Source organism: Astyanax mexicanus, chromosome 15 (assembly GCF_023375975.1).
Source record: "Astyanax mexicanus isolate ESR-SI-001 chromosome 15, AstMex3_surface, whole genome shotgun sequence".
Lineage (NCBI taxonomy): Eukaryota > Metazoa > Chordata > Actinopteri > Characiformes > Acestrorhamphidae > Astyanax > Astyanax mexicanus.
The window spans coordinates 28,377,501-28,385,000 of record NC_064422.1 but is presented as its reverse complement, the minus strand read 5'-3'; the positions used below and the strand labels follow the sequence as shown (position 1 = coordinate 28,385,000).

General features: G+C 44.6%; 24 non-coding genes across 24 annotated transcripts; all 24 read right to left on the bottom strand.

Moving 5' to 3' along the window:
• Positions 1-154: 154 nt before the first annotated feature.
• trnal-aag (transfer RNA leucine (anticodon AAG)) lies at positions 155-236 on the bottom strand. The gene has a single exon. It is a non-coding gene; the product is annotated as a tRNA-Leu (tRNA).
• Positions 237-368: 132 nt separating this feature from the next.
• Positions 369-450, bottom strand: trnal-aag (transfer RNA leucine (anticodon AAG)). Its single transcript has one exon. It is a non-coding gene; the product is annotated as a tRNA-Leu (tRNA).
• A 130-nt stretch (positions 451-580) lies between these two features.
• Positions 581-662, bottom strand: trnal-aag (transfer RNA leucine (anticodon AAG)). The gene has a single exon. It is a non-coding gene; the product is annotated as a tRNA-Leu (tRNA).
• A 132-nt stretch (positions 663-794) lies between these two features.
• On the bottom strand, positions 795-876 carry trnal-aag (transfer RNA leucine (anticodon AAG)). Its single transcript has one exon. It is a non-coding gene; the product is annotated as a tRNA-Leu (tRNA).
• A 244-nt stretch (positions 877-1,120) lies between these two features.
• Positions 1,121-1,202, bottom strand: trnal-uag (transfer RNA leucine (anticodon UAG)). Its single transcript has one exon. It is a non-coding gene; the product is annotated as a tRNA-Leu (tRNA).
• A 474-nt stretch (positions 1,203-1,676) lies between these two features.
• trnal-aag (transfer RNA leucine (anticodon AAG)) lies at positions 1,677-1,758 on the bottom strand. Its single transcript has one exon. It is a non-coding gene; the product is annotated as a tRNA-Leu (tRNA).
• Positions 1,759-1,890: 132 nt separating this feature from the next.
• Positions 1,891-1,972, bottom strand: trnal-aag (transfer RNA leucine (anticodon AAG)). The gene has a single exon. It is a non-coding gene; the product is annotated as a tRNA-Leu (tRNA).
• A 244-nt stretch (positions 1,973-2,216) lies between these two features.
• On the bottom strand, positions 2,217-2,298 carry trnal-uag (transfer RNA leucine (anticodon UAG)). Its single transcript has one exon. It is a non-coding gene; the product is annotated as a tRNA-Leu (tRNA).
• Positions 2,299-2,588: 290 nt separating this feature from the next.
• Positions 2,589-2,670, bottom strand: trnal-aag (transfer RNA leucine (anticodon AAG)). The gene has a single exon. It is a non-coding gene; the product is annotated as a tRNA-Leu (tRNA).
• A 130-nt stretch (positions 2,671-2,800) lies between these two features.
• trnal-aag (transfer RNA leucine (anticodon AAG)) lies at positions 2,801-2,882 on the bottom strand. Its single transcript has one exon. It is a non-coding gene; the product is annotated as a tRNA-Leu (tRNA).
• Positions 2,883-3,126: 244 nt separating this feature from the next.
• On the bottom strand, positions 3,127-3,208 carry trnal-uag (transfer RNA leucine (anticodon UAG)). Its single transcript has one exon. It is a non-coding gene; the product is annotated as a tRNA-Leu (tRNA).
• A 474-nt stretch (positions 3,209-3,682) lies between these two features.
• trnal-aag (transfer RNA leucine (anticodon AAG)) lies at positions 3,683-3,764 on the bottom strand. Its single transcript has one exon. It is a non-coding gene; the product is annotated as a tRNA-Leu (tRNA).
• Positions 3,765-3,896: 132 nt separating this feature from the next.
• On the bottom strand, positions 3,897-3,978 carry trnal-aag (transfer RNA leucine (anticodon AAG)). Its single transcript has one exon. It is a non-coding gene; the product is annotated as a tRNA-Leu (tRNA).
• A 244-nt stretch (positions 3,979-4,222) lies between these two features.
• On the bottom strand, positions 4,223-4,304 carry trnal-uag (transfer RNA leucine (anticodon UAG)). The gene has a single exon. It is a non-coding gene; the product is annotated as a tRNA-Leu (tRNA).
• Positions 4,305-4,594: 290 nt separating this feature from the next.
• Positions 4,595-4,676, bottom strand: trnal-aag (transfer RNA leucine (anticodon AAG)). The gene has a single exon. It is a non-coding gene; the product is annotated as a tRNA-Leu (tRNA).
• A 130-nt stretch (positions 4,677-4,806) lies between these two features.
• trnal-aag (transfer RNA leucine (anticodon AAG)) lies at positions 4,807-4,888 on the bottom strand. The gene has a single exon. It is a non-coding gene; the product is annotated as a tRNA-Leu (tRNA).
• A 244-nt stretch (positions 4,889-5,132) lies between these two features.
• Positions 5,133-5,214, bottom strand: trnal-uag (transfer RNA leucine (anticodon UAG)). The gene has a single exon. It is a non-coding gene; the product is annotated as a tRNA-Leu (tRNA).
• A 474-nt stretch (positions 5,215-5,688) lies between these two features.
• trnal-aag (transfer RNA leucine (anticodon AAG)) lies at positions 5,689-5,770 on the bottom strand. Its single transcript has one exon. It is a non-coding gene; the product is annotated as a tRNA-Leu (tRNA).
• A 132-nt stretch (positions 5,771-5,902) lies between these two features.
• Positions 5,903-5,984, bottom strand: trnal-aag (transfer RNA leucine (anticodon AAG)). Its single transcript has one exon. It is a non-coding gene; the product is annotated as a tRNA-Leu (tRNA).
• Positions 5,985-6,228: 244 nt separating this feature from the next.
• On the bottom strand, positions 6,229-6,310 carry trnal-uag (transfer RNA leucine (anticodon UAG)). The gene has a single exon. It is a non-coding gene; the product is annotated as a tRNA-Leu (tRNA).
• A 283-nt stretch (positions 6,311-6,593) lies between these two features.
• Positions 6,594-6,675, bottom strand: trnal-aag (transfer RNA leucine (anticodon AAG)). The gene has a single exon. It is a non-coding gene; the product is annotated as a tRNA-Leu (tRNA).
• A 130-nt stretch (positions 6,676-6,805) lies between these two features.
• On the bottom strand, positions 6,806-6,887 carry trnal-aag (transfer RNA leucine (anticodon AAG)). The gene has a single exon. It is a non-coding gene; the product is annotated as a tRNA-Leu (tRNA).
• Positions 6,888-7,019: 132 nt separating this feature from the next.
• trnal-aag (transfer RNA leucine (anticodon AAG)) lies at positions 7,020-7,101 on the bottom strand. The gene has a single exon. It is a non-coding gene; the product is annotated as a tRNA-Leu (tRNA).
• Positions 7,102-7,345: 244 nt separating this feature from the next.
• On the bottom strand, positions 7,346-7,427 carry trnal-uag (transfer RNA leucine (anticodon UAG)). The gene has a single exon. It is a non-coding gene; the product is annotated as a tRNA-Leu (tRNA).
• Between the last annotated feature and the right edge of the window lie 73 nt (positions 7,428-7,500).

The window sequence follows — 7,500 nt, the reverse complement described above, 5'->3', positions numbered from 1 at the left end:
CGAAGAGAGCTCGGCCACGCTACCCCTGCAAACTAAATTTATCTTTTTATATGGAGTTACCATCTCAGAAAACAACAAGCCCAAAATGCCCCAAACAACTAGGTTAAGTTCAGAAAGGAGACAGTTGTGCATCGAAGACGTTCAAAAGCACTGATGGCAGCGGTGGGATTCGAACCCACGCCCCCGAAGAGACTGGAGCCTTAATCCAGCGCCTTAGACCGCTCGGCCACACTACCTCTGTAATGCTTGTTTTCATTTTATCATATGGAGTTACCATCTCAGAAAACAACAAGCCCAAAACGCCCCAAACAACTAGGTTAAGTTCAGAAAGGAGACAGTTGTGCATCGAAGACGTTCAAAAGCACTGATGGCAGCGGTGGGATTCGAACCCACGCCCCCGAAGAGACTGGAGCCTTAATCCAGCGCCTTAGACCGCTCTGCCACACTACCCCTGCAAACTAAATTTATTTTTTTATATGGAGTTACCATCTCAGAAAACAACAAGCCCAAAATGCCCCAAACAACTAGGTTAAGTTCAGAAAGGAGACAGTTGTGCATCGAAGACGTTCAAAAGCACTGATGGCAGCGGTGGGATTCGAACCCACGCCCCCGAAGAGACTGGAGCCTTAATCCAGCGCCTTAGACCGCTCGGCCACGCTACCTCTGTACAGCTTGTTTTCATTTTATCATTTGGAGGTACCATCTCAGAAAACAACAAGCCCAAAAAGCCCCAAACAACTAGGTTAAGTTCAGAAAGCAGACAGTTGTGCAACGAAGACGTTCAAAAGCACTGATGGCAGTGGTGGGATTCAAACCCACGCCCCCGAAGAGACTGGAACCTTAATCCAGCGCCTTAGACCTCTCGGCCACGCTACCTCTGTAAAGCTTGTTTTCATTTTATCATTTGCAGTTACCATCTCAGCAACATGAAAAAAGAACATTTAAAAAGGAAAAGATCCCTTCCTGCTGAAAGTGACCTTATGTTCCACATGCATGTTGTCATTTGAAACATATTCTAATCTATCTGCAGCAAAGGAAAGCGGAAAGCAACCACAGCGATACACTTTACCAAGCAGATGGCCGTTAAGTTGAGTATGATCTCTGTTCACAAAATTCCAATTGGCAGTGGTGGGATTTGAACCCACGCCTCCAGAGAGACTGGAGCCTAAATCCAGCGCCTTAGACCACTCGGCTACACTACCGCCCACAACCTATTGTCAAATTGTGTAGAAAAGGAAAATGCACTGCTTTAAACAAAAGCGAGGACATTGGACGAAAATCTGCAGGTTCAAGATTAGGTGAAAGAGACTAACATGAAGTTTCCAAGTAATTTGATGTTTTGAAGAAATTCCATGATAAGGTTTTGAAGACGTTTCCAAACAATGCTCTCTGTTTAAAAGTGTGCAGCAACTTTTCAGTTGTAAAGTCCCAAACAACAAGGTTAAGTTCAGAAAACAGACAGTTGTGCATCTAAGACATTCAGAAGCACTCATGGCAGCGGTGGGATTCGAACCCACGCCCCCGAAGAGAGCTCGGCCACGCTACCCCTGCAAACTAAATTTATCTTTTTATATGGAGTTACCATCTCAGAAAACAACAAGCCCAAAATGCCCCAAACAACTAGGTTAAGTTCAGAAAGGAGACAGTTGTGCATCGAAGACGTTCAAAAGCACTGATGGCAGCGGTGGGATTCAAACCCACGCCCCCGAAGAGACTGGAGCCTTAATCCAGCGCCTTAGACCGCTCGGCCACACTACCTCTGTAAAGCTTGTTTTCATTTTATCATATGGAGTTACCATCTCAGAAAACAACAAGCCCAAAATGCCCCAAACAACTAGGTTAAGTTCAGAAAGGAGACAGTTGTGCATCGAAGACGTTCAAAAGCACTGATGGCAGCGGTGGGATTCGAACCCACGCCCCCGAAGAGACTGGAGCCTTAATCCAGTGCCTTAGACCGCTCGGCCACGCTACCTCTGTAAAGCTTGTTTTCATTTTATCATTTGGAGTTACCATCTCAGCAACATGAAAAAAGAACATTTAAAAAGGAAAAGATCCCTTCCTGCTGAAAGTGACCTTATGTTCCACATGCATGTTGTCATTTGATACATATTCTAATCTATCTGCAGCAAAGGAAAGCGGAAAGCAACCACAGCGATACACTTTACCAAGCGGATGGCCGTTAAGTTGAGTATGATCTCTGTTCACAAAATTCCAATTGGCAGTGGTGGGATTTGAACCCACGCCTCCAGAGAGACTGGAGCCTAAATCCAGCGCCTTAGACCACTCGGCCACACTACCGCCCACAACCTATTGTCAAATTGTGTACAAAAGGAAAATGCACTGCTTTAAACAAAAGCGAGGACATTGGACAAAAATCTGCAGGTTCAAGATTAGGTGAAAGAGACTAACATGAAGTTTCCAAGTAATTTGATGTTTTGAAGAAATTCCATGATAAAGTTTTGAAGACGTTTCCAAACAATGCTCTCTGTTTAAAAGTGTGCAGCAACTTTTCAGTTGTAAAGTCCCAAACAACAAGGTTAAGTTCAGAAAACAGACAGTTGTGCATCTAAGACACTCAGAAGCACTCATGGCAGCGGTGGGATTCGAACCCACGCCCCCGAAGAGACTGGAACCTTAATCCAGCGCCTTAGACCGCTCGGCCACGCTACCCCTGCAAACTAAATTTATTTTTTTATATGGAGTTACCATCTCAGAAAACAACAAGCCCAAAATGCCCCAAACAACTAGGTTAAGTTCAGAAAGGAGACAGTTGTGCATCAAAGACGTTCAAAAGCTCTCATGGCAGCGGTGGGATTCGAACCCACGCCCCCGAAGAGACTTGAGCCTTAATCCAGCGCCTTAGACCGCTCGGCCACGCTACCTCTGTACTGCTTGTTTTCATTTTATCATTTGGAGTTACCATCTCAGCAACATGAAAAAAGAACATTTAAAAAGGAAAAGATCCCTTCCTGCTGAAAGTGACCTTATGTTCCACATGCATGTTGTCATTTGAAACATATTCTAATCTATCTGCAGCAAAGGAAAGCGGAAAGCAACCACAGCGATACACTTTACCAAGCGGATGGCCGTTAAGTTGAGTATGATCTCTGTTCACAAAATTCCAATTGGCAGTGGTGGGATTTGAACCCACGCCTCCAGAGAGACTGGAGCCTAAATCCAGCGCCTTAGACCACTCGGCCACACTACCGCCCACAACCTATTGTCAAATTGTGTAGAAAAGGAAAATGCACTGCTTTAAACAAAAGCGAGGACATTGGACGAAAATCTGCAGGTTCAAGATTAGGTGAAAGAGACTAACATGAAGTTTCCAAGTAATTTGATGTTTTGAAGAAATTCCATGATAAAGTTTTGAAGACGTTTCCAAACAATGCTCTCTGCTTAAAAGTGTGCAGCAACTTTTCAGTTGTAAAGTCCCAAACAACAAGGTTAAGTTCAGAAAACAGACAGTTGTGCATCTAAGACATTCAGAAGCACTCATGGCAGCGGTGGGATTCGAACCCACGCCCCCGAAGAGAGCTCGGCCACGCTACCCCTGCAAACTAAATTTATCTTTTTATATGGAGTTACCATCTCAGAAAACAACAAGCCCAAAATGCCCCAAACAACTAGGTTAAGTTCAGAAAGGAGACAGTTGTGCATCGAAGACGTTCAAAAGCACTGATGGCAGCGGTGGGATTCGAACCCACGCCCCCAAAGAGACTGGAGCCTTAATCCAGCGCCTTAGACCGCTCGGCCACACTACCTCTGTAAAGCTTGTTTTCATTTTATCATATGGAGTTACCATCTCAGAAAACAACAAGCCCAAAATGCCCCAAACAACTAGGTTAAGTTCAGAAAGGAGACAGTTGTGCATCGAAGACGTTCAAAAGCACTGATGGCAGCGGTGGGATTCGAACCCACGCCCCCGAAGAGACTGGAGCCTTAATCCAGCGCCTTAGACCGCTCGGCCACGCTACCTCTGTAAAGCTTGTTTTCATTTTATCATTTGGAGTTACCATCTCAGCAACATGAAAAAAGAACATTTAAAAAGGAAAAGATCCCTTCCTGCTGAAAGTGACCTTATGTTCCACATGCATGTTGTCATTTGATACATATTCTAATCTATCTGCAGCAAAGGAAAGCGGAAAGCAACCACAGCGATACACTTTACCAAGCGGATGGCCGTTAAGTTGAGTATGATCTCTGTTCACAAAATTCCAATTGGCAGTGGTGGGATTTGAACCCACGCCTCCAGAGAGACTGGAGCCTAAATCCAGCGCCTTAGACCACTCGGCCACACTACCGCCCACAACCTATTGTCAAATTGTGTACAAAAGGAAAATGCACTGCTTTAAACAAAAGCGAGGACATTGGACAAAAATCTGCAGGTTCAAGATTAGGTGAAAGAGACTAACATGAAGTTTCCAAGTAATTTGATGTTTTGAAGAAATTCCATGATAAAGTTTTGAAGACGTTTCCAAACAATGCTCTCTGTTTAAAAGTGTGCAGCAACTTTTCAGTTGTAAAGTCCCAAACAACAAGGTTAAGTTCAGAAAACAGACAGTTGTGCATCTAAGACACTCAGAAGCACTCATGGCAGCGGTGGGATTCGAACCCACGCCCCCGAAGAGACTGGAACCTTAATCCAGCGCCTTAGACCGCTCGGCCACGCTACCCCTGCAAACTAAATTTATTTTTTTATATGGAGTTACCATCTCAGAAAACAACAAGCCCAAAATGCCCCAAACAACTAGGTTAAGTTCAGAAAGGAGACAGTTGTGCATCAAAGACGTTCAAAAGCTCTCATGGCAGCGGTGGGATTCGAACCCACGCCCCCGAAGAGACTTGAGCCTTAATCCAGCGCCTTAGACCGCTCGGCCACGCTACCTCTGTACTGCTTGTTTTCATTTTATCATTTGGAGTTACCATCTCAGCAACATGAAAAAAGAACATTTAAAAAGGAAAAGATCCCTTCCTGCTGAAAGTGACCTTATGTTCCACATGCATGTTGTCATTTGAAACATATTCTAATCTATCTGCAGCAAAGGAAAGCGGAAAGCAACCACAGCGATACACTTTACCAAGCGGATGGCCGTTAAGTTGAGTATGATCTCTGTTCACAAAATTCCAATTGGCAGTGGTGGGATTTGAACCCACGCCTCCAGAGAGACTGGAGCCTAAATCCAGCGCCTTAGACCGCTCGGCCACACTACCGCCCACAACCTATTGTCAAATTGTGTAGAAAAGGAAAATGCACTGCTTTAAACAAAAGCGAGGACATTGGACGAAAATCTGCAGGTTCAAGATTAGGTGAAAGAGACTAACATGAAGTTTCCAAGTAATTTGATGTTTTGAAGAAATTCCATGATAAAGTTTTGAAGACGTTTCCAAACAATGCTCTCTGTTTAAAAGTGTGCAGCAACTTTTCAGTTGTAAAGTCCCAAACAACAAGGTTAAGTTCAGAAAACAGACAGTTGTGCATCTAAGACATTCAGAAGCACTCATGGCAGCGGTGGGATTCGAACCCACGCCCCCGAAGAGAGCTCGGCCACGCTACCCCTGCAAACTAAATTTATCTTTTTATATGGAGTTACCATCTCAGAAAACAACAAGCCCAAAATGCCCCAAACAACTAGGTTAAGTTCAGAAAGGAGACAGTTGTGCATCGAAGACGTTCAAAAGCACTGATGGCAGCGGTGGGATTCGAACCCACGCCCCCAAAGAGACTGGAGCCTTAATCCAGCGCCTTAGACCGCTCGGCCACACTACCTCTGTAAAGCTTGTTTTCATTTTATCATATGGAGTTACCATCTCAGAAAACAACAAGCCCAAAATGCCCCAAACAACTAGGTTAAGTTCAGAAAGGAGACAGTTGTGCATCGAAGACGTTCAAAAGCACTGATGGCAGCGGTGGGATTCGAACCCACGCCCCCGAAGAGACTGGAGCCTTAATCCAGCGCCTTAGACCGCTCGGCCACGCTACCTCTGTAAAGCTTGTTTTCATTTTATCATTTGGAGTTACCATCTCAGCAACATGAAAAAAGAACATTTAAAAAGGAAAAGATCCCTTCCTGCTGAAAGTGACCTTATGTTCCACATGCATGTTGTCATTTGATACATATTCTAATCTATCTGCAGCAAAGGAAAGCGGAAAGCAACCACAGCGATACACTTTACCAAGCGGATGGCCGTTAAGTTGAGTATGATCTCTGTTCACAAAATTCCAATTGGCAGTGGTGGGATTTGAACCCACGCCTCCAGAGAGACTGGAGCCTAAATCCAGCGCCTTAGACCACTCGGCCACACTACCGCCCACAACCTATTGTCAAATTGTGTACAAAAGGAAAATGCACTGCTTTAAACAAAAGCGAGGACGAAAATCTGCAGGTTCAAGATTAGGTGAAAGAGACTAACATGAAGTTTCCAAGTAGTTTGATGTTTTGAAGAAATTCCATGATAAAGTTTTGAAGACGTTTCCAAACAATGCTCTCTGTTTAAAAGTGTGCAGCAACTTTTCAGTTGTAAAGTCCCAAACAACAAGTTTAAGTTCAGAAAACAGACAGTTGTGCATCTAAGACATTCAGAAGCACTCATGGCAGCGGTGGGATTCGAACCCACGCCCCCGAAAAGACTGGAACCTTAATCCAGCGCCTTAGACCGCTCTGCCACACTACCCCTGCAAACTAAATTTATTTTTTTATATGGAGTTACCATCTCAGAAAACAACAAGCCCAAAATGCCCCAAACAACTAGGTTAAGTTCAGAAAGCAGACAGTTGTGCATCGAAGACGTTCAAAAGCACTCATGGCAGCGGTGGGATTCGAACCCACGCCCCCGAAGAGACTGGAGCCTTAATCCAGCGCCTTAGACCGCTCGGCCACGCTACCTCTGTACAGCTTGTTTTCATTTTATCATTTGGAGGTACCATCTCAGAAAACAACAAGCCCAAAAAGCCCCAAACAACTAGGTTAAGTTCAGAAAGCAGACAGTTGTGCAACGAAGACGTTCAAAAGCACTGATGGCAGTGGTGGGATTCAAACCCACGCCCCCGAAGAGACTGGAACCTTAATCCAGCGCCTTAGACCTCTCGGCCACGCTACCTCTGTAAAGCTTGTTGTCATTTTATCATTTGGAGTTACCATCTCAGCAACATGAAAAAAGAACATTTAAAAAGGAAAAGATCCCTTCCTGCTGAAAGTGACCTTATGTTCCACATGCATGTTGTCATTTGATACATATTCTAATCTATCTGCAGCAAAAGAAAGCGGAAAGCAACCACAGCGATACACTTTACCAAGCGGATGGCCGTTAAGTTGAGTATGATCTCTGTTCACAAAATTCCAATTGGCAGTGGTGGGATTTGAACCCACGCCTCCAGAGAGACTGGAGCCTAAATCCAGCGCCTTAGACCACTCGGCCACACTACCGCCCACAACCTATTGTCAAATTGTGTACAAAAGGAAAATGCACTGCTTTAAACAAAAGCGAGGACGAAAATCT